Raw genomic sequence first — 20,763 nt, 5'->3', positions numbered from 1 at the left:
CATCTTCCATACTCCTCCAGGGCATCCACTGTTATTAGACCTTTGTATCTGCCATAAGCCCCCTTCTTTTCCTAATCCATTCTGGTATATCCCTTGACATCCAGGGCTCCCTGGGCTTGTTGGTCCCAACCTTGACCTTTACGGGAACATGTTGGCGTTGTACTCTCTCTATTTCCTTTCTGAAAGACTCCCACTGCTCTGATGTGGATTTTCCTGCAAGTAGCTGATCCCAGTCCACTCTGGCCAGATCCTGCCTTATCAGGAAAAAATCGGCCTTCCCCCAATTTGGAACCATTATTTCCGGTCCATCTTTGTCCTTTTCCATGACTACCTTAAATCTCACCCAATTATGGTCACTTTTACCAAAATGCTCTCCTACTGAAACTTCTACCAATGGCCCGGCTACATTCCCTAGCATTAGGTCCAGTACTGTCCCCTCTCTTGTAGGACTTTTTACATGCTGACTCAAGAAGCTCTCCTGGATGCATTTTTAAAATTCCGCACCGTTTAAGCCTTTCACACTGTGACAATCGCAGTTACTATTGGGGAAGTTGAAATCCCAATTATTACCCTATTCTCTCGACAATTCTCTGAGATTTGCCAGCGTATCTGTTCCTCTATCTCCCCCTGACTGTTTTAGGGCCTATAGTAAACTCCCAGAGAAGTGCTTGCCCCTTTTTGTTTTTAATTCTACACATATCGCCTCATTAGGGAAACCTGCTAAGATATCATCCCTCCTTACAGCAGCAATTGACTCCTTGATTAATATGGCAACACACCCTCCTCTTTTCCTCACACCTCTGTCTCGCCTGAAGATTCTATACCCCGGAATATTGAGCTGCCAGTTCTGCCCCTCCCTCAACCATGTCTCTGTGATAGCAACAATACCATTCTCCCATGTGTCTATGAACAACTTCAATTCATCTGCCTTACTCATAAGATTCCTTGCATTAAATTAAATGCCATCCAGCCTTGCTATACTCCCTTGTGCCGTTACATATTTTCTCTGCCTTCCAGGCTGACTTGATTTTCCTCTATATTTGGCTGTGCATCACCCCCTACTATTGATCCACTCCGTATCCCTTCCCGCTGCCAACTTAGTTTAAACCCTCTGCAAAAGTATTAGCTAACGTCCTCGCAAGGATGCTGGCCCAGTTTCGGTTCAGATGCAACCCATCCGACTTGTACAGGAGCCACCTTCCCCAGTAGCAGACCCAGTGATCCAGGAAACTAAAGCCATCCCGACTGCACCAACTCTTCAGCCACACATTCATCTGCTCTATCGTCCTATTCCTATACTCACTAGCACGTGGCACCGGGGGTAATCCAGAGATTACAAGCTTTGAGGTCCGCTTTTTAATCTGCTACCTAGCTCCCTCAATTCTTATTGCAGGATCTCATCCCTCTTTCTACCCATGTCGTTGGTACCAATGTGAACCTCGACCTCTGTCGTGGTGATAACAGAGACCTGGCTCTAAAAAGGGCAGGGTTGGATACTAACTATTCCTGGATATAAGATATTTGGTAACGATTGTGGAGGAACGAAAGGAGATGGGTGCCAGTATTGAATAACGAGAATATTACAGTGCTGGAGAGAGAGGATGTCCTGGAAGAGTCAAGGACAGAATGTATTGGTTAGAGTTAAGAAGCAATTGAGGTACAATTACACTACTGTGTGTATTCTATATGCCACCAACTAGTGGGAAGAATACGGAGGAGCAAGTTTGCAGGGAAATTACAGAGAGGTGGAAGAAATAAAGATTAGTAATAATGGCAGACGTAATCATGTCACTCGGGGACTTCCCGCTGCTCTAAATAAGGAGGCTCCCCTCACGGTGTCTCCTCGTTCAATCAGCGCACCTCCTCCTGCACAAAGACCACCAGACACTCACAGAAGGGAAGGCATGGATTGGGAGGAAGAGTTTAGGAAATTAGGAATATGTTTGGATTTACAAAAGTTTTACTATCCCCTCCTCGCTGCTGTTGGTGTTCCTAGTAAGGATCTATGTCCAGTTATTAATCCAATAATGCATGCAACACTGTTATATTACTCTTGCTATTTACCGTGGGGTATTCAGTTATTTCTGTTTCTAGTTGTTGCAACTTTGTTAACACATGGTTTGTTGCATAAATATAATGGAACATCCTCGCTACTGTTGGTGTTCCTGGTAAGCCTCACTATCCAGCAATTAATTGTGTAAATCATGTTTAACTGCATTACTATTCTTTTCATTTACTCCCTCTAGTCCCCGCCCTGGCTGCTGTGGTGTTCCTGGTAAATCTCTGCATCCAACAATGAATTATTTACACCATGTTTAACTGTGTTTCTCTCTTTGTCATTCACCATCACATCCGCGCTGCTGTCAGCTATTGATACTGAAGGTGATATCATGTTACCAAGATTCAAATATTCGATATTCAACTCAAGCAAATTTATTGGGTGCGACTCTTAATTTAACGAATTTCAGTCTGCTATCTACATTGAATATTTGCATCAGATCAGAAGAATGTTGTCTTTGTTGAGGAGAATTTTCACCTAATGGCGAAAGGTCATCGACCTGAAGCATTAACTCTGTTTCTCTCTCTCTCCACAGAAGCTGCCTGAGCCGCTGAGTATTTGCAACATTTTCTGTTTTCATTTCAGATTCCCAGTATCCACAGGATTTTGCTTTAGTTTTCACCAAAAACTCGGTATGGTTACGTAAAGATTCACAGGAACAAAGCCTGGCAGATCACATCCACATCAATAAATGCCTGAAATATTCGCTAATCATTCAGTTACAGTCCGCGTCTCTTTCTTTACCCTCTCCAGTTCTGCATTAGTGGCACTGCTTCTGATGGTTAAAATAGGATTACAAGGATAATTTATATTCTAACAAGGCGTTCATTCAGCCAGATTTCATAGGAACATAAAAACATAAGAAATAGGAGCAGGAGTAGGCCTCGAGCCTACTCCACCATTCAATAAGGTCATGGCTGATCATCCACCTCAACTCTAGTTTCTTGCCCTTTTGATTCCCCTAGAGTCCAAAAATCTATCTATCTCAGCCTTGAATACAATCGACGACTCAGCTTTCACAGCCATCTGGGGCCATGAATTTCAAAGATTCACAAACTTCTGAGTGAATAAATTCCTCATAATCTCGGTCTTAAATGGCCTACCCATTATCCTGAGACTATGTTCTAGACACTCCAGCCAGGGGAAACAATCTCTCAGCATCTACCTTTAAATCCCCTTCAGAATCCTGTAAAAGCCAAGATGCCATTTGCCTTCATTATTGCTGTACTTGTACGCTTGCTTTCTGTGTTTCTTACACCATGACAGCCAAATGTCTCTGAACACCAACATCTGAAATTTTCTCACCATTGCAAAAATATTCTGTTTTTCTATTCTTCCAACGAAAGTGAATAACTTCACATTTCTTTACATTTTACTCCATCTTCCACCTTATTACCCAGACACTTAATCAATCTTTATCCCTTTGCAGATGCTTTATGTTTCCTCGCAGCTTACTGTCCCACCTAGCTTTTTATCATCAGCAAACGTGGATAAATTACTCTCGGTGCCTTCAAAATTGCAAATCTTTGTTTGAATTTACAATTGGACCCTATGCCTGTCTGTTACAGTTCACTGGATCTCTGTGAGACGCAGAGTGAGTCTATATTGCCCCCTGTTGTACTTCAGGATAAACAATCCCAGCTGATTGTAACTGAGGAAGTGAGGATCAGAAAACCCTTTGATATTTTGTTTTCTCTGCACAGGTTGGAAACCAACAGGTGAAAAGGTACATGGATTAATCTCTTCCATTTGTGTTCAGATACTTTACAAAATCATTCAGCGGCACTTTGCCTGTGGGATAAGTCGTCTGATTTCGATGGTAATAAATGCATTTAGTGGGACATTACCTGGTCTATGACAATTATTTATTTTAATTCAGTGTCCATCCGTATTGATGTTATTTGCAATGTTATTTGGTGAATCTTCCTTTCAATGAGCTACGACTTGTGTATCTCAACAAAAATGCAGAAAATTCAATCTTCAAAACACTTCTTACAGCTGAGTTATCTTTATAATTGCAGCGCACTTTTATTTATTATCTTAGCATTGTCATATACATCTGTACATTTTACATACAATTGTCTGCAATTATTGCACGCCATGGTTGCTGTCTCTGTATTTTGCTGTTGCATTCATGTTCAGTATAAAATGTAATGGATATTCTAACCAGGAGCAGGAATCCAAGTGGATTTCACCCTCCCCGACAAAGGGGCACCAAAGCGATTTGCACTTCTCCTAATACTGACTGATCCCGGGACACGAAGGCTTCCTGAAAGGTTCTGGCCCTTTGTGACCCTGGTACCTCGGGCAGTGCTTCTGTCTGCTGGGTAAAATATAGATTGATCATTTATCCTCTCATTGATCAAACATCTGTTAATTTCATGTTGTATTTATCCCCTTTTATTTATTGATTCCACAATGTACTTCCCGATTATTCTTGCAATAAACCCTGTATTCAGCTCCACAGGTAATAGAATTAGGTTATATCATTGAATGTTGCTCGTGAGTCGCAGATTTCACTCCGGCTTCCATCAGCTACTGCTTATGTTCCCACCCTGATGTATAATTTCCCTGTTTATTTCCCTTCCTCACAGTGAACGTAGTGACGATTGTGATCCTGTCTCGGGGGAAGTGCGGACTCTCCACATGTGTCACTCGCTACCTGGTGGCCATGGCAGCGGCGGATCTACTGGTCGTTGTCCTCGACCTGATATTGAGGCACATACCGATTGTTTATTGGGAACAGTTTAGTTTCGTGAGGTCCATCCCCGTGTGTAATATCCACGCCGTCCTGCTTTATGCAGCCACAGACTGTTCTGTCTGGTTCACCGTCACTTTCACCTTTGATCGATTTGTGGCCATTTGTTGTCAGAAGCTGAGAACTAATTATTGCACCAAGAAAACGGCGGCTGTGGTTCTGGGAACAGTAACTGTGCTGAGCGGTTTAAAGAATATCTTCTGGTATTTTATGTTGACAGATGAATATTGGTTAGAGAACTTCCCCTGGTTTTGTGCTGTATCACCGGTTGTTCAGTATTCACTGGCCTGGGCAGTAATCGAGTTGCTTCATAATATTCTCACACCGGGGCTCCCATTTGTTGTGATTCTGCTGCTCAATGCTGTTACCGTCAGACACATTTTACTGTCCAACAGAGCCCGCAGGAGGCTCCGGGGTCCCAGTAGTGCGGAGAGTCCCAGAGATCCAGAGATGGAGAGCCGCAGGAAATCCATGATTTTACTCCTTGTTATCTCTGGCAATTTCATCCTGTTATGGACAATATTTATGGTGTGTTCTATGTGGAATCGGGTGGTTTATTTGGGTCATCGTTCTATATATGTAATAGATTTTGTAGTGGACATTGGATTCATGCTTCAGCTGCTGAGTTGCTGCACAAACACTGGGATATATGCCGTGACACAGAGTAAGTTCAGAGAGCAGCTGAAGAATGCGGGGAAATATCCATTTACATTGATTGTAAAATTCAATAAAGGATAAGAAGAAGCATTGAATGTGCAGCCTGAGAGCTCCCTGAGCCTGATACTGTGGTGAGCCACTCTCCCCCGGGCCGGGCCGGCGGGGCTGGTGATCTGGGTGACATTAACATGCTCACTCACACACTGTCTGTACTGGGCTCGCTGGCCCTCATATTGTGGCGAGCCACTCTCCCCCGGGCCGGGCTGGGCTGCTGATCTGGGTGACATTAACATGCTTATTCACACAATGTTTATACTGGGCTCCCTGGGCCTGAATTGTATTGAGCTGCTCTCCCCCAAACTCGGCTGCCTGTGGGGTCAGTCAACGCCAGGTTATAGTCCAACAGCTTTATTTGAAATCATATGCTTTCGGAGCGCTGCTCCTTCGTCAGGTGAAGTGGAGAGATGCATAAAAATACAGCTTATATAGTCAGAGAATAATGTCAGATGTTTAAAGGTAATCTTTCTAACTGCCATTTATCACACCTCGGCAGAGAGATAATCACAGCAACCAAAGGTGTAAATTGTGTCCAACACCGGCATCTCCACACTGTGGGGTCAGTGATCTTGATGAACATTAACACGCTAACTCACACATTGTCTGCACTGGGCTCCCTGTGAGGGGCACGGCCATCGGTCAGTCACCTCTGGAAAGGCACCATTGATGTAGACAAAGATGGCCGCCCATACCGGGCCGTCTGAAACAGCACAACCCCCGCCCACACCAAGGTAGCGTTCGCTGTGTCCTAGACAAAGATAGCAGCACTGCTCATTGAACAAAGTAGCAGGTCCCACCCCCGCCTAGCACAGATAAATCGTCTCTGCAGCCTAGCACAAAGATGGCGGCTCTAGGGTCCCTCTCAAATATGATGGCTCTGAGGCTCCGCACAAAGATGGCGGCTCTTGGGTCCCACACAAAGATGCCGGCTCTGGGGCCACTCACAAAGATGCCGGCTCTAGGGTCCCGCACAAAGATGCCGGCTCTGGGGCCACTCACAAAGATGCCGGCTCTGGGGCCCTGCTCAAATCTGACGGCTCTGGGGCCCCGCTCAAATCTGATGGCTCTGGGGCCGCGCACAAATCTGACGGCTCTGGGGCCGTGCTCAAATCAGACAGCTCTGGGTCCATGCACAAATCTGATGGCTCTGGGGCCAGGCAGAAATCTGACGTCTCTGGGTCCGCACTCAAATCTGACGGCTCTGGGTCTGCGCTCAAATCTGACGGCTCTGGGGCCACGCACAAATATGATGGCTCTGGGGCCATGCACAATTCTGACAGCTCTGGGGGCCCGCTCAAATCTGATGGCTCTGGGGCCATGCACATTTCTAATGTCTCTGGGGGCCCGCTGAAATCTGATGGCTCTGGGGCCGTGCTCAAATCTGACGGCTCTGGGGCCGCGCTCAAATCTGATGGCTCTGGGGCCACGCACATTTCTGATGGCTCTGGGGGGCCGCTCAAATCTGATGGCTCTGGGGCCACACACATTTCTGATGGCTCTGGGGGCCCACTCAAATCTGATGGCTCTGGGGCCACGCACATTTCTGATGGCTCTGGGGGCCCGCTCAAATCTGATGGCTCTGGGGCCACGCACATTTCTGATGGCTCTGGGGGCCCACTCAAATCTGATGGCTCTGGGGCCACGCACATTTCTGACAGCTCTGGGGGCCCACTCAAATCTGATGGCTCTGGGGCCACGCACATTTCTGATGGCTCTGGGGGCCCGCTCAAATCTGATGGCTCTGGGGCCACGCACATTTCTGATGGCTCTGGGGGCCCGCTCAAATCTAATGGTTCTGGGGCCACGCACATTTCTGATGCCTCTGGGGGCCCACTCAAATCTGATGGCTCTGGGGCCACGCACATTTCTGATGGCTCTGGGGGCCCGCTCAAATCTGATGGCTCTGGGGCCATGCACATTTTTGATGGCTCTGGGGGCCCGCTCAAATCTGACGGCCCTGTGGCCGCGCTCAAATCTGACGGCTCTGGGGCCCCGCACAAATCAGGCAGCTTTTGGGCTCCGCACAAAGATGGCAGCTTTTGGGTCCCGCACAATGCTTGCGGCTCTTCGGCCCCGCTCAAATCTGATGGCTCTGGGGCCCTGCACAAAGATGGTGGCTCTTGGGTCCTGCCCAATGATGGCTGGGCTGGGGGCACCGCAGAAAAATGGAGGCTCTGGGGCCCCGCACAATGATGGTGACTCTGGGGCTCGGCAGAATGCTGGCAGATCTGGGGCCCTACGCAAAATGGCAGCTGTCTCTCAGGGCCTTTCCCTGGCTGCAAGAGGCAAACATCCAGATAGCAGCAGCAGCTGGAGGCCCAGTTACCATGAAAGTGGGTGGTGAGGCAGAGCAGCCCGGCCTGGCCAGGCCCACAGGAGCCCGAACAGCCCAGCCTGGGGAGGAGGATGTCCTTTACGAGTTATATCTGAGAGTTAGAGTGAGGGTTGTGGGGCATATCAGTGTGTTACAGTGAGGGGTGTGGGGTATATCAGTGTGTTACAGTGAGGGGTGTGGAGTATATCAGTGTTACAGTGAGGAGTGTGGGTTATATCTGAGAGTTAGAGTGAGGGTTGTGGGGCATATCAGTGTGTTACAGTGAGGGGTGTGGGGTATATCAGTGTGTTACAGTGAGGAGATTGACGTATGTCAAGGTTTTACAGTGAGGGGTGTGTGGTATATCAGAATGTTACAGGGAGGTGTGTACGGTATATCAGAGTGTTATAGTGAGTGGTGTGAGGTATATCAGAGTTTTACAGTGAGGGGTGCGGGTTATTTCAGAGTGTTACGGTGAGAATGCGGGGAATATCAGAGTGCTAAAATTAGGGGTGATGGTATATCTGAGAGCCACAATAATGGGTGTGGGCTTTCACAGATTGTTACATTGCTGGGTGTGTGGAATATCAGAGTGTTAGCATGAGAGGTGAGGGATATATCAAGAGTGTTACATTGAGTGGTTTGGTGTATATCAGTGATAAAGTGAGGCATGTGGGGTATATCAGTGTGTAAAATGACGGGGATGGTGTATATCCCAGTGTTAAAGCGAGTGGTGTGGTGCATATCAGATTGTTACCTTGAGGGGTGTAGTGTATGTCAGAATTTAATAGTGATGGGTGTGAGGTATATCAGAGTTTTATAGTAAGGAGCGTGGGGTATAATAGAGTGTTAAAGTGAGAATGTGTGGTATATGAATTTTACAGTGAAGGGTGTGGGGTATTTCAGTGTGTTCCAGTGAGGGGTGAGGATATAGTGAGTTGCGTGGTGTATATTAGATTTTTACAGTGAGGGGTGTGGGGTATATCAGAGTGTTACAGTGAGGGGTGTGGGCTTTCTCAGATTGTTACATTGCCGGGTGTGGGGTACAGCAGAGTGTTGCAATGAGAGGTGTAGGGTATATCGGAGTGTTACACTGAGAGGTTGCTGGCTATATCCGTGTTAAATTCATTGGATTGGGTTTATATCAGTTTGTTACTTTGCGGGGCATGAGGAATATCAGTGTTTGAGTGAGTAGTGTATGGTAAACAATGTGTTACAGTGAGAAGTGATGGGTATAAGGATCTTGGGGGCTTTTAATCTTCATATAGACCGACCAAATTAATTTGCCAAATGTAGACTGGAGGACGAGTTCATGGAATGTATTCGGGACAGTTTCCAGAAAAATATATCATGGAACCAACCAGCAAACAAGCTATTTTATAACTTGTATTCTCTAATGAGACAAGGTTAATCAGCAATCTCATAGTAAAGGACCCCCAGGGGCAGAGTGCTCATAATATGATAGAATTTCATGGTAACTTTGAGAGTGACTTGCCTAAGTCTGAAACTAGACTCTTAGACTTAAAGAAAGCCAATTCCATAGGTATGAGGGGAGAGTTGGTTGAATTGATTGGAAAAATAGATAAAAAGATATGGCGGTAAATAAGCAGTGGCTAGCATTTAAAGAAAAAATTAATAATTCTCGACAATAATACATTCCATTGATAAACAAAAACAGGTTTATAAAAAGGAAGAGGGTAGATAAAGTAAACGTTGGTCCCTTAGAGTATGATACTGGGGAATAAATAAAGTGAAACAGGGAAATAGCTTAGATTCTGAACAAATATTTTGCATCGGTCTTCACCATAGAAGACACTAACAACATCACAATAATGGATAATCAAGGGGCCACAAGGAGTGGGGAACGATAAACAATCACTATCACTAAGGAAATATTACTCAGTAAAATAATGGGACTAAAAACCGACAGGTCCCCTGGAACAGATGGCCTGCATACCAGGCTCTTTAATGAAGTGGCTGCAGAGATAGTGGATGCATTGGTTGCAATATACCAAACTACCCTGGACTCTGGATAGGTCCCAGCGGATTTGAAAATCGCTAATATAACACCCCTATTTAAGAAAGAAGGGAGAGAAAAAGCAGGAAACTATAGACCAGTTAGCCTAACATTTGTCGTTGGGGAAATGCTGGAGTCCTTCATGAATGAAGCAGTAGCAGGGCATTTAGAAAATATATTGCAGTCACACAGTCAGCATGGTATTAGGAAAGGTAAATTATGTTTAACAAATATGCTGGTGATCCTTGAGGATGTAACAAGCAGGATGGACAAGGGTGAGCAGGCGGATGTTGTGTATTTGGATTTCCAGAAGGCATTCGATAATGTGCCTCATAAAATTTTACTGCAACGGAGTTGGGGTAATATATTAGAATGAATAGAAATTGGCTAAATAACAGAAAGCAGAGAGTTGGGATAAATGGGTCATTTTATGGTTGGCAAACAGTAACTAGTGGGGTGCCACATGGTTCGATGCTGGGGCCCCAACTATTTACAATCTACATTAATGACCTGAATGAAGGGGTCGAGTGTAATGTAGCCAAGTTTGCGGATGATACAAGGATAGGTGGGAAAGCAAGTTGTGCAGAGGACTCAAAGAAACTGCAAAAGGATATAGACAGGCTAGGTGAGTGGGCAAACTTTTGGCAGTTGGAGTATTATGTGGGAAAGTGCAAGTTTATCCAATTTGGCAGGAAAAATAAAAAGGCTATCTATTATTTAAATGGAGAGAGATTATAAAATGCTACAGTTCGGAGGGACCTGGCGGTCCTTGTGCAGGAAACACAAAAAGTTTGCATGCAGGTACAGCAAGTAATTAAAAAGGCAAATGGAATGATGGCCTTTATTTCACGAGGGTTGTAGTATAAAAGCAGGGAAGTCCTGCTACAAATGTACAAGGTATTGCTGAGACCAAAGCTTGAGTACTGCGTTGAGTTTTGGTCTCCTTATTTAAGGAAGGATATAATTGCATTGGAGGCAGCTCAGAGACGATTCACTAGGTTAATTCCAGAGATGAGGGTTTTGACTTACGAGGAAAGGTTGAGCAGGCTGGGCCTATACTCATTGGAATTTAGAAGAATGAGAGGTGATCTTATTGAAACACATAAGATACTAAGGGGGCTCGACAGGGTAGATACAGCGAGGATGTTTCCAATCGTGGGAGAATCTAGAACTCGGGGCCCAGTCTCAAAATAAAGGGTCACCCTTTTAGAAGTGAAATGGGGAAGAACGTCTTCTCTATTAGGGAGCTCTGGAGGCTGGGTCATTAAATATATTTAAGTTGGAAATTTTTTGCAAGATAAGGGAGTGAAGGGTTTTGAGGAGCCAGCTGTGAAGTGGCTTTGAGCCCTAGTACATCCATGATCTTATTGAATGGCGGAGCAACCTCAAGGGGCCAATAGGTCTATTCCTGCTCCTATTTCTTATGTTCTTATTTTCCATGGGAAAAGTGATCCAACCATAGCTAATTAAAGAACTTAAGGATAGCATTAGATTGAAAGAAGCAGCTTATAATTGTGTAAAGAATAATGTAAGCCTGAGGGTTGGGAAAGTTTCAGAAACCAGCAATGGTTGATCAAACATTGATAAAAAGGGAAAAAATAGATTATGAGAGAAAACTAGCAAGAAGTATAAAAGCAGATTCTGCAAGTATGGAAATAGTTAAAGAGTGGCAAAAGGAAACGCTGCTCCCTTAGAGTCTGAGACAGCAAAAATTAATATGTGGAATAAGGAAATGGCAGAAACATTCAACAAATATTTTCTGTCTGTCTTCCCATTAGGAGACATAAAAAGCCTGCAAAAAAACGTGGATCCCAATGGTCTAATGAAGTGAGGAACTTAACATAATTAATATAAGTACAGAAAAAGTACTAGAGATACTAATGAGACTAAACACCAACAAATCCCCTGGACTTGACAGCCTACATCCTAGGGTTCTAAAAGTGGTGGCGAAAGAGATAGTGGCGAGCATTGGATTTGATCATCAAAAATTCACTAGATTCTGGAATGGTCCCAGCGGATTGGAAGGTCGCAAATGTAACACCGCCATTCAAGCACGGAGGGAGAAAAATACAGGGAACCACAGGCCAGTTAGCATGAGATCAGTCGTCGGGAAAATTCTGGAATCCATTGTTAAGGAAATGGTATTAAGACACTTAGAAAATCATAACATGATTCGGCAGCGTCAGCATGGTTTTATGAAAGGGAAATCGTGTTTGACGAATTTATTAGAGATTTTTAAGGATGTAACTAGCAGAGTAGATAAAGGGAACCAGTTGATATAGTATATTTGGATTTCCAAAAGGCATTCGATAAGGTGCCACATAAACGTTTATTACATAAGATTAGAGCGCATGGATTTAGGGGTACTTTAATAGCATGGATAGGGGATTGGTTAACAGACAGAAACCAGAGAGTAGGGATAACGGATCTTTTTCAGGTTGGCAGGCTGTAACTAGTGGGGTGCCGCAAGGATCTGTGTTGGGGCCTCAGCTATTTACAATCTATATTAATGACACAGATGAAGGGTCCGTGTGTAATGTACCTAAGTTTGCTGATGATACAAAGCTATGTGGGACAGTGAGCTGTGAGGAGAATGCAAAGAATCTGCACAGGGATATAGATAGACTGAGTGAGTAGGCAGTACGGTGGCAGATGGAGTATAATGTATGGAAATGTGAGGTTCGGTTGTTAGCGCCACCGATTAACACCTAAAGAGGCCGAGTAGTGGGGCGCTAGCCAATTTCCGGTTGTGCGCAAGGCGCCTACCGCCTCGCCCCATATTGAGCATGCATTTAGCGCCGGCGCTAAATCTTAGCGCCCGCTCATGGGCGCAGGCTGATTATGATGTCATTTGAGTGCGCAATGCCTTTTGGGCGCCCCAGACTGGAAATTCAGTGGCTCCCCCCTCCGTAGCACCTGGCGCTAATAGTGACAGCTTACCTGGGCCTTACCAAGTCGGTCTCGGGTTGGAGGAGCGTTATTTAAAGGGGACTGGTGTGGTTTAAAAGCGGCAGCCATTTTTGGAGCTCAAATTCCTCGAGAGCTACAAAGAGTTGCTGAGCTGCACACTGACAGCCATTTGACCACTGAGCCAGTGCAGGCAGACGATCTTCAGCCTTCTGACCGTCACCTTGCTGTTGGTGAGCCTTGACAACAGGGAACCTTCCTGTGGGCATTGGAGGGGAACGTCCTGCTGCTGAATCATCTGGAAAGGGCACTGAGACGCTGGGAGAGGGGGGCAGGCATGGCCAGACAGAGGAGGGCCACAGACGTTGCCACAGCAGACCTTACGCTGGCAGGGTTTTCCGACAGCAGTTTCCCTACATGAACATGCCGGAGGAGCAGTGTGTCAGAAGGCTGCAATTTAGAAAGGAGGTGGTGACTAAGCTGTGCCAGCTGCTTCAGCCAGATCTGCAACCTCAGATAAGGTGCAGGACATTTCTGTCGGTGGCTGAGAAGATGCCTGCTGGCCTGAACTTCTATGCGAGCGGCTCTTCTCAGGCTGTGCGTCAGAGGCTGATCAGAAGTAGCTTCTAGGCCCATCTCACAGAACGCTTGCTGCCATTCCAAGAAGTGGAATGGAGCCAGTCTGATACCCCCAAGCCTGTGAAGGGCAAGATGCATGTAAACAGCAGGCATGGCCATTGTAAATGAAGAAAGTGTTTCATTACACAAAATGTGGTTCCTTCAAACATGAGAAAGCTATGGCAACAGAAAGCAAAACTAATACACTGCCATATAACTGACTCTCACACCCGGGAGACTGTCTAAAACATAAATCACAATACGACCATCTGCCATGGCCTTGATTCCACTGCACCAATCAAAGCATCCAATGACCCATCAGTGAGGCATTCCGCCCTCTGCCTCACCCTTTCCATATCTTGCTAGCCTGGTGCGCCACAGGTAGGCTCCCACCGCTTTGAAGGCCTACAAGGCAGTGAGTGTGGCTGGTGATGACAATTGACCTGCCCCTTTAACAGCTGGCCGGCGCCAGTGTGTCTAAGTGAAAGTGATTATTGACAGCACCTTCGCTACGCCCCACGCGGCGCGAAATTGGGTTGCGCCGCCGGTTTAGCGCCTTAAGAGTAGAAGGCAGCGCCTGATTTAGCGCTGCAATCACCTTTAGGGACGCTGCTACCCAATATGGCGTTAGGTGGCGCTAAATTGCGCCTGGCGCTAAACTTTGCACATCACCAGGACTAGTGCCCCAAACGCAGCTATACCGAATTTCTAGGCCATTATATTTTAAATGCTGAGAAACACTCAAATGTTGGTGTTCAGAGAGAATTGGGTGTCCTCATGCAAGAAACACTGAAAGCTGGCATTCAAGTACAGCAAGCAATATGGAAGGCAAATGGCATGTGGACCTTTATTGCAAGGGGGTTGGTGTAAGAGTAACGAATTCTTACTACAATTGTACAGGGCCTTGGTGAGACCACACCTGGTGCACTGTGCACAGTTTTGGTCTCCTTGTCTAAGGAAGGATAAACTTGCCTTGGAGGCGGTGCAAGACAGTTTCACTAGCTTGATTCCTGGGATGAGAGGTCTGTCCTATGATGAGACATTGTGTAGAATGGGCCTATACGCTCTGGAGTTAAGAAGAAGGAGAGGTGATCTCATCGAAACATACAAGATTTTAAAGGGGATTAATAGGGTAGATGTTGAGAGCTTGTTTCCCCTGGCTGGCGTGTCTAGAACTTGGGGGCATAGTCTCAGTATAAGAGGTAGGCCATTTAAGATTGAGATGAGAAGGAATTTCTTTACTCAGAGGGTTGTGAAGTTCTGGAATTCTGTGCCCCAGAGGGCTGTGAATGCTGAGTCTTCTACTATATTCAAGGCTGAGATAGATGCATTTTAGGACAAAAGGGGAATGAAAGGATAAGGAGATCGGGCGGGAAAGTGGATTTGAGTTCGATGATCGGCCATGACCTTTTTGAATTGTGGAGCAGGCTTGAGGGGCCGCATGGCCTACACGTTCTTTTATTTATTATGTTATTCTTAAGTTCTTATGTAGGAAGTCACACAACACCAGGTTATATTCCAACAGCTTTATTTGAGATCACAAGCTTTCGGAGCGCTGCTTCTTCGTCAGGTGAAGTGGAGAGAAGCATACAGGCACAGCATATATAATCAGAGAAAACTGCCAGATGATTACAGGTAATCTTTCTAACGGCCCTTTATCACACCTCGGCAGAGAGATAATCACAGCAATCAAAGGTGTGAATGGTGTCCAAACAGGTCAGTCAGGAAAACATTACATCAAAGAACAATGAGGTGGGTTCACAAGGGGTTAAATGTTGCAGATGCTGGGGTATGTCTGAAAAACAGAAAAAACTAAAAACTTTGCTGGAAATCACAGCAGGTCCGGCCGCATCTGTGCAGAGAGAACAAGCGAACGACGACTCGAGTCTGGATGACTCTACGTCAGGTAGGGTTACATGTAGCGTGACATGAACCCAAGATCCCGGTTGAGGCCGTCCTCAGGAGTGCAGAACTTGGCTATCAGTTTTTGCTCGCCGATTTTGTGTAGCTGTGTGTCTCGAAGGCCGCCTTGGAGAATGCTTACCCGAAGATCGGAAGCTGAATGTCCTTGACTGCTGAAGCATTCCCCGACTGGGAGGGAACACTCCTGCCTGGCGATTGTTGTGCAGTGTCCATTCATCCGTTGTCGCAGTGTCTGCATGGTCTCGCCAATGTACCATGCTCCGTGGCATCCTTTCCTGCACTGTATGAGGTAGACAACGTTGGCCGAGACACATGAGTATGAACCATGTACCTGGTGGGTGGTGTCCTCACGTGTGATGATGGTATCTGTGTTGATGATCTGGCATGAATTGCAGAGGTTGCCGGGGCATGGTTGTGTGGTGGCGTGGTGGCTGTTCTCCTGAAAGCTCGGTAATTTGCTGTGAATGATGTTCTGTTTGAGGTTAGACGGCTGTTTGAAGGCGAGTAGTGGAGGCGTGGGGATGGCCTTAGTGAGGTGTTCATCGTCGTCGATGACATGTTGAAGGCTGCGGAGATCATGGCATAGTTTCTCCGTTCTGGGGAAGTACTCGACGACGAAGGGTACTCTGTTGGTTGTGTCCCGTGTTTGTCTTCTGAGGAGGTCTATGCGATTTTTCTCTGTGTTGCATCGGAACTGTCGATCGATGAGTCGAGCATCATATCCCGTTCTTACGAGGGCGTCTTTCACGTCTGTAGGTGTCGATCACGCTCCTCCACGTCTGAGCACATCCTGTGTATTTGCAGGGCTTGTCCATAAGAGATGGCTTCTTTAACGTGGTTAGGGTGGAAGCTGGAGAAGAGGAGCATCGTGAGCTTGTCCGTGGGCTTGAGGTAGAGTGAAGTGCTGAGGTGTCCATCTTTGATGGAGATTCTTGCGTCCACGAATGAAACCGATTCTGAGGAGTAGTCCCTAGTGAGTTTGATGGTGGGATGGAACTTGTTGATGTCGTCGTGTAGTCTTTTCAGTGATTCTTCGCCGTGGGTCCATAGGAAGAAAATGTCGTCGATGTATCTGGTGTATAGGTTTGGTTGGAGGTCCTGTGCAGCGAAGAAGTCTTGCTCGAACTTGTGCATGAAGATGTTGGCGTATTGGAGTGCGAATTTGGTCCCCATGGCTGTTGTGTGTGTTTGGGTAAAGAACTGGTTGTCGAAGGTGAAGACCTTGTGGTCAAGGCTGAAGCGGATGAGTTAACGATGGCGTCTGGAGATTGGCTGTTGTTGGTGTTGAGTATTGAGGCTGTCGCAGCGATGCCTTCATCGTGGGGGATACTGGTGTAGAGTGCCGAGACGTCCATCATGGCGAGGAGTGTTCCTAGTTCAACTGGTCCGTGGGTGCTGAGTTTCTGTAAGAAGTCTGTAGTGTCGTGACAGAAGCTGGGGGTTCACGTTACGATGGGTTTCAGGATGCCCTCGATTTATCTAGAGAGGTTCTCACACAGGGTTCTGTTGCCTGATATGATAGGACGCCCGGACATGTTGGCTTTGTGTATCTTTGAGAGGCAGTAGAAGGCCCCTATGCGGGGAGTACGTGGGATGAGAGCGTGTAGGATACTCTGAAGGTCTGGATCGAAGGTCTTGATCAGTCTGTTGAGTTGGCGGGTGTGTTCTTTGGTCGGATCTGCGGGTAACTGTCTGTAGTATTCCTGGTTGTCCAGTTGTCGGTATGCTTCTTTGCAATAGTCCATTCTATTCTGTATGACGATGGCTCCTCCTGCTGGTTTGATGACGATGTTGTGGTTGGTCTTGAGAGAGTAGATGTCGTTGCGTTGTGCTCAGGTGACATTCTGGACTGTTTGGTGAGTGTGGCTGATGATTCTGGCGTTGATGCATCTCCTGACAGCTTGAGCATACATGTCAAGCTTAGGGCAGAGGCTGATAGCCAAGTTCTGCACTCATGAGGACGGCCTCAACCGGGATCTGAGGTTCATGTCACGCTACATGTAACTGCACCAGATGTAGAGTCATCCAGACTCGAGTCGTCATTGGCTTGTTCTCTCTGCAGGGATGCGGCCGGGCCTGCTGTGATTTCAAGCAAAGTATTTTTTTCTGTTTTTCATACAGACCCCAGCATCTGCAAAATTTGACCTCTTGTGACCCCACGTCATTGTTTTTGATGTAATGTTTTCCTGACTGACCTGTTTGGACACCATTCACATTCAGCATTGATTGCTGTGATTATCCCTCTGCTGAGGTGTGATAAAGGGCAGTTAGAAAGATTAGCTGTAATCATCTGGCAGTTTCCGCTGACTATATATGCTGTCCCTTTATGCTTCTCTCCACTTCACCTGATGAAGGAGCAGCGCTCCGAAAGCTTGTGATCTCAAATAAAGCTGTTGGACTATAACCTAGTGTTGTGTGACTTCCTACATTTGTCCACCCCAGTCCAACACTGGCATCTCCACATTAAGTTCTTATGTTTGTTAAAGTGTTATAAAGTAGACTTGCCAGCAAAATGGAGGCCCAGGGAATAAAAGGGACGGTGGTAGCTTGGATCTGAAATTGGCAAAGTGACAGGAAACAGAGAGTAGTGCTGAATGGTTGGTTTTCTGACTGGAGGATGATACAGAGTGGTGTTCCCCAGGGGTCGGTAAAAGGACCACTGCTTTTCTAGATATATACAAATGAATTAGACTTTTCTGTACAGGACACAATTCCAAAATTTTCGTGTGACACACAACTTGGAGGTATAGGGAACAGTGAGGAGGATAATGATAGACTTCAAGAACACATAGAAAGGGTGATGGAATGGGAGGACACATGGCCAATCAAATTTAACACAGAAAATTGCGAAGTCATATATTTTGGTAGGAAGAACGAGGAGATGCAATTGATCATAAAGGGTCCAATTCCAAAGTGGGTGCATGAACAGAGTGACCTGGGGGCATCTGTGCACACATCCTTAAAGCTGGCAGGGCAGGTTGCGAAAGCATCTAAAAAGGTATACATGATCCTGGGCTTCATAAATAGATGCATAGGGTGCAAAATGTGGAAGTTATGATGAAACGTTATAAAACACTGGTTCTGCCTCAACTGGAGTATTGTGTTCAATTCTGGGCACTGCAATTTAGGAAGGATGTGAAGTCCTTAGAGACGGTGCCAAAAAGATTTACATGAATTGTTCCAGGGATGAGGGATTTCAGTTACGTGGATAGAATGGAAAATCTGGGGTTGTTCTCCTTAAAGCATAAAAGGTCGAGGTGAGATTTGATAGAGGTGTTCAAAATCATGCGGGGTCAAGATAGAGTAGATAGAGTGAAACTGTTCCCATAGGAAGAAGGGTCGTGAACCAGAGGACACAGATTTAAGGTGATCACAAAAGTATCAAAGGCAACATGAGGAAAATCATATTTATGCAGTGACTAGTGAGGATCTGGATGCACTGCCTGAAATGGTGGTGGAGGCAAACTAAATCGTAGCTTTCAAATGAGAATTGGATAAGTACCGAAAGGAAAAATAATGCAATATATGGGGAGGGGGCGAGGAAGTGGGACCAGCTGAAGTGCTCTTGCAGAGAATCGGCACGGGCTCAACAGGCTGAATTGTCACCTTCTTTGTTGTAACCCTTCTATGATTCAACACTGTCTCATCAAACACACCCATGTCAGGTACAGCGCGGTTTAGATACAGAGTTATGCTCCCTCTACACTGTCCCATCAAACACTCGCAGGGCAGGCACAGCACGTGTTAGATACAGAATAAAGCTCGTTCTACATTGTCCCATCAAACACTCCCAGGGCAGGTACAGCACGGGTTGTATACAGAGTAAAACTCTGTCTTCATTGTCCCAACAAACACTCCCAGGGCATGTACAGCACGGGTTAGATACAGCGTGAAGCTCCCTCTACACTGTCCGAACGAACAATCCCAGGGCAGGCAAAGCACGGGTTAGATACAGAGTAACACTCCCTCTACAATGTCACATCAATCACTCCCAGGGCAGGCACAGCACGGGTTAGATACAGAATAAAGCTCGTTCTACATTGCCCCATCAAACACTCCCAGGGCAGGTAAAGCACTCATTAGATACAGGGAGAAACTCCGTCCACACTGTCCTAACAAACACTCACAGGGCAAGTACAGCACGTGTTAGATACAGAGTAAAGATTAGTATTCGTAAAAAAAGTAGTGCTGGTGAAATTAATGGGACCGACGCCCGATAAATCCCCAGGGCCTGATAATCTGCAGAGTACTAAATGATTTAGCCATTGAAATAGTGGATGCATTGGTTGTCCTCTTCCAATAATCTATAGTTTATGGAACAGTTCCTGCAGATTGGAGGGTGGCAAATATAACCCCACTATTTTAAAAAGGAGTTAGAGAGAAAACAGATAACAACAGACCTGTTAGTGCAGGTTAGTCTAACATCAGTCATAGGAGTAATGCTCGAGACTATTATAAAGGATGTGATAACAGGACACTTATAACATATCAACGGCATTAGACAAAGTCAACAAGGATTTAGGAAACGGAACTCGTGTTTGACAAACCTACTGGAGCTTTTTGAGTATGTAACTGAAAGAATAGATAAGGGAGAACCAGTGGATGGGGTGTATTTGGATTTTCAAAACGTCTTTGATAATATCCCACATGAGATGTTAGTGTGCAAAATTAAAGCACATGGGATCGGGAGTAATGTACTGGCATGGATTGAAAATTGGTTTACAGACAGGAAACAGAGAGTAGGAATAAAAGGGTCTTTTTCGGGTTGGCAGGCAGTGGCTAGTCGGGTACTGCACGAATCAGTGCTTGGGCCCCAGTTATTCACAATATATATCAATGATTTGGATGAAGGAACCAAGTGTATTTTCCAAGTTTTCTGATGACACGAACCTAGGTAGGATTGTGAGTTGTGAGGAGGATGCAAAGAGGTTTCAAGGAGAATTAGACAAGTTGAGTGAGTGGGCAAATACATGGCAGATGCAATATAACGTGAATAAATGTGATGGTGTCCACTTCAGTAGGAAAAACAGAAAGGCAGAGTATTATTTAAATTGTGCTAGATTGGGAAATGTTGATGTACAAAGGGACCTGGGTGTCCTTGTACACCAATCACTGAAAGCAAACATGCAGGTGCAGCAAGCAGTTAGGAAGGCAAATGGTACGTCGGCCTTCATTGCAAGAGGATTTGAGTAAAGGTGCAGGGATGTGTAACTACAGTTATACAGGGCCTTGGTGAGACCACACCTGGACTAGTATGTGCAGCTTTGTAATCATTTCCTAAGAAGGGATACACTAGCCATAGAGGGAGTGCAGCAAAGGTTCACCAGACAGATTCCTGCGATAACAGGAGTGTCATATGAGGAGAGATTGGGTCGACTAGGCCTGTATTATTTAGAGTTTAGCAGAATGAGAGGGGATCTCATTGAAACGCCTAAAATTCTGACAGGGTTAGA

The 20,763-nt window shown here is 45.8% G+C and overlaps 1 pseudogene; it reads right to left on the bottom strand.

Annotated features, from left to right (window-relative positions):
• Positions 1-15,523: 15,523 nt before the first annotated feature.
• Positions 15,524-16,665, bottom strand: LOC147091617 (uncharacterized; annotated as a pseudogene).
• Between the last annotated feature and the right edge of the window lie 4,098 nt (positions 16,666-20,763).

Source organism: Somniosus microcephalus, unplaced genomic scaffold (assembly GCF_052327205.1).
Source record: "Somniosus microcephalus isolate GS21.2 unplaced genomic scaffold, FLI_Smic_1.0 unresolved_chr3, whole genome shotgun sequence".
Lineage (NCBI taxonomy): Eukaryota > Metazoa > Chordata > Chondrichthyes > Squaliformes > Somniosidae > Somniosus > Somniosus microcephalus.
The sequence above is the reverse complement of the archived record's forward strand: the minus strand, read 5'-3'. Positions and strand labels throughout refer to the sequence as shown.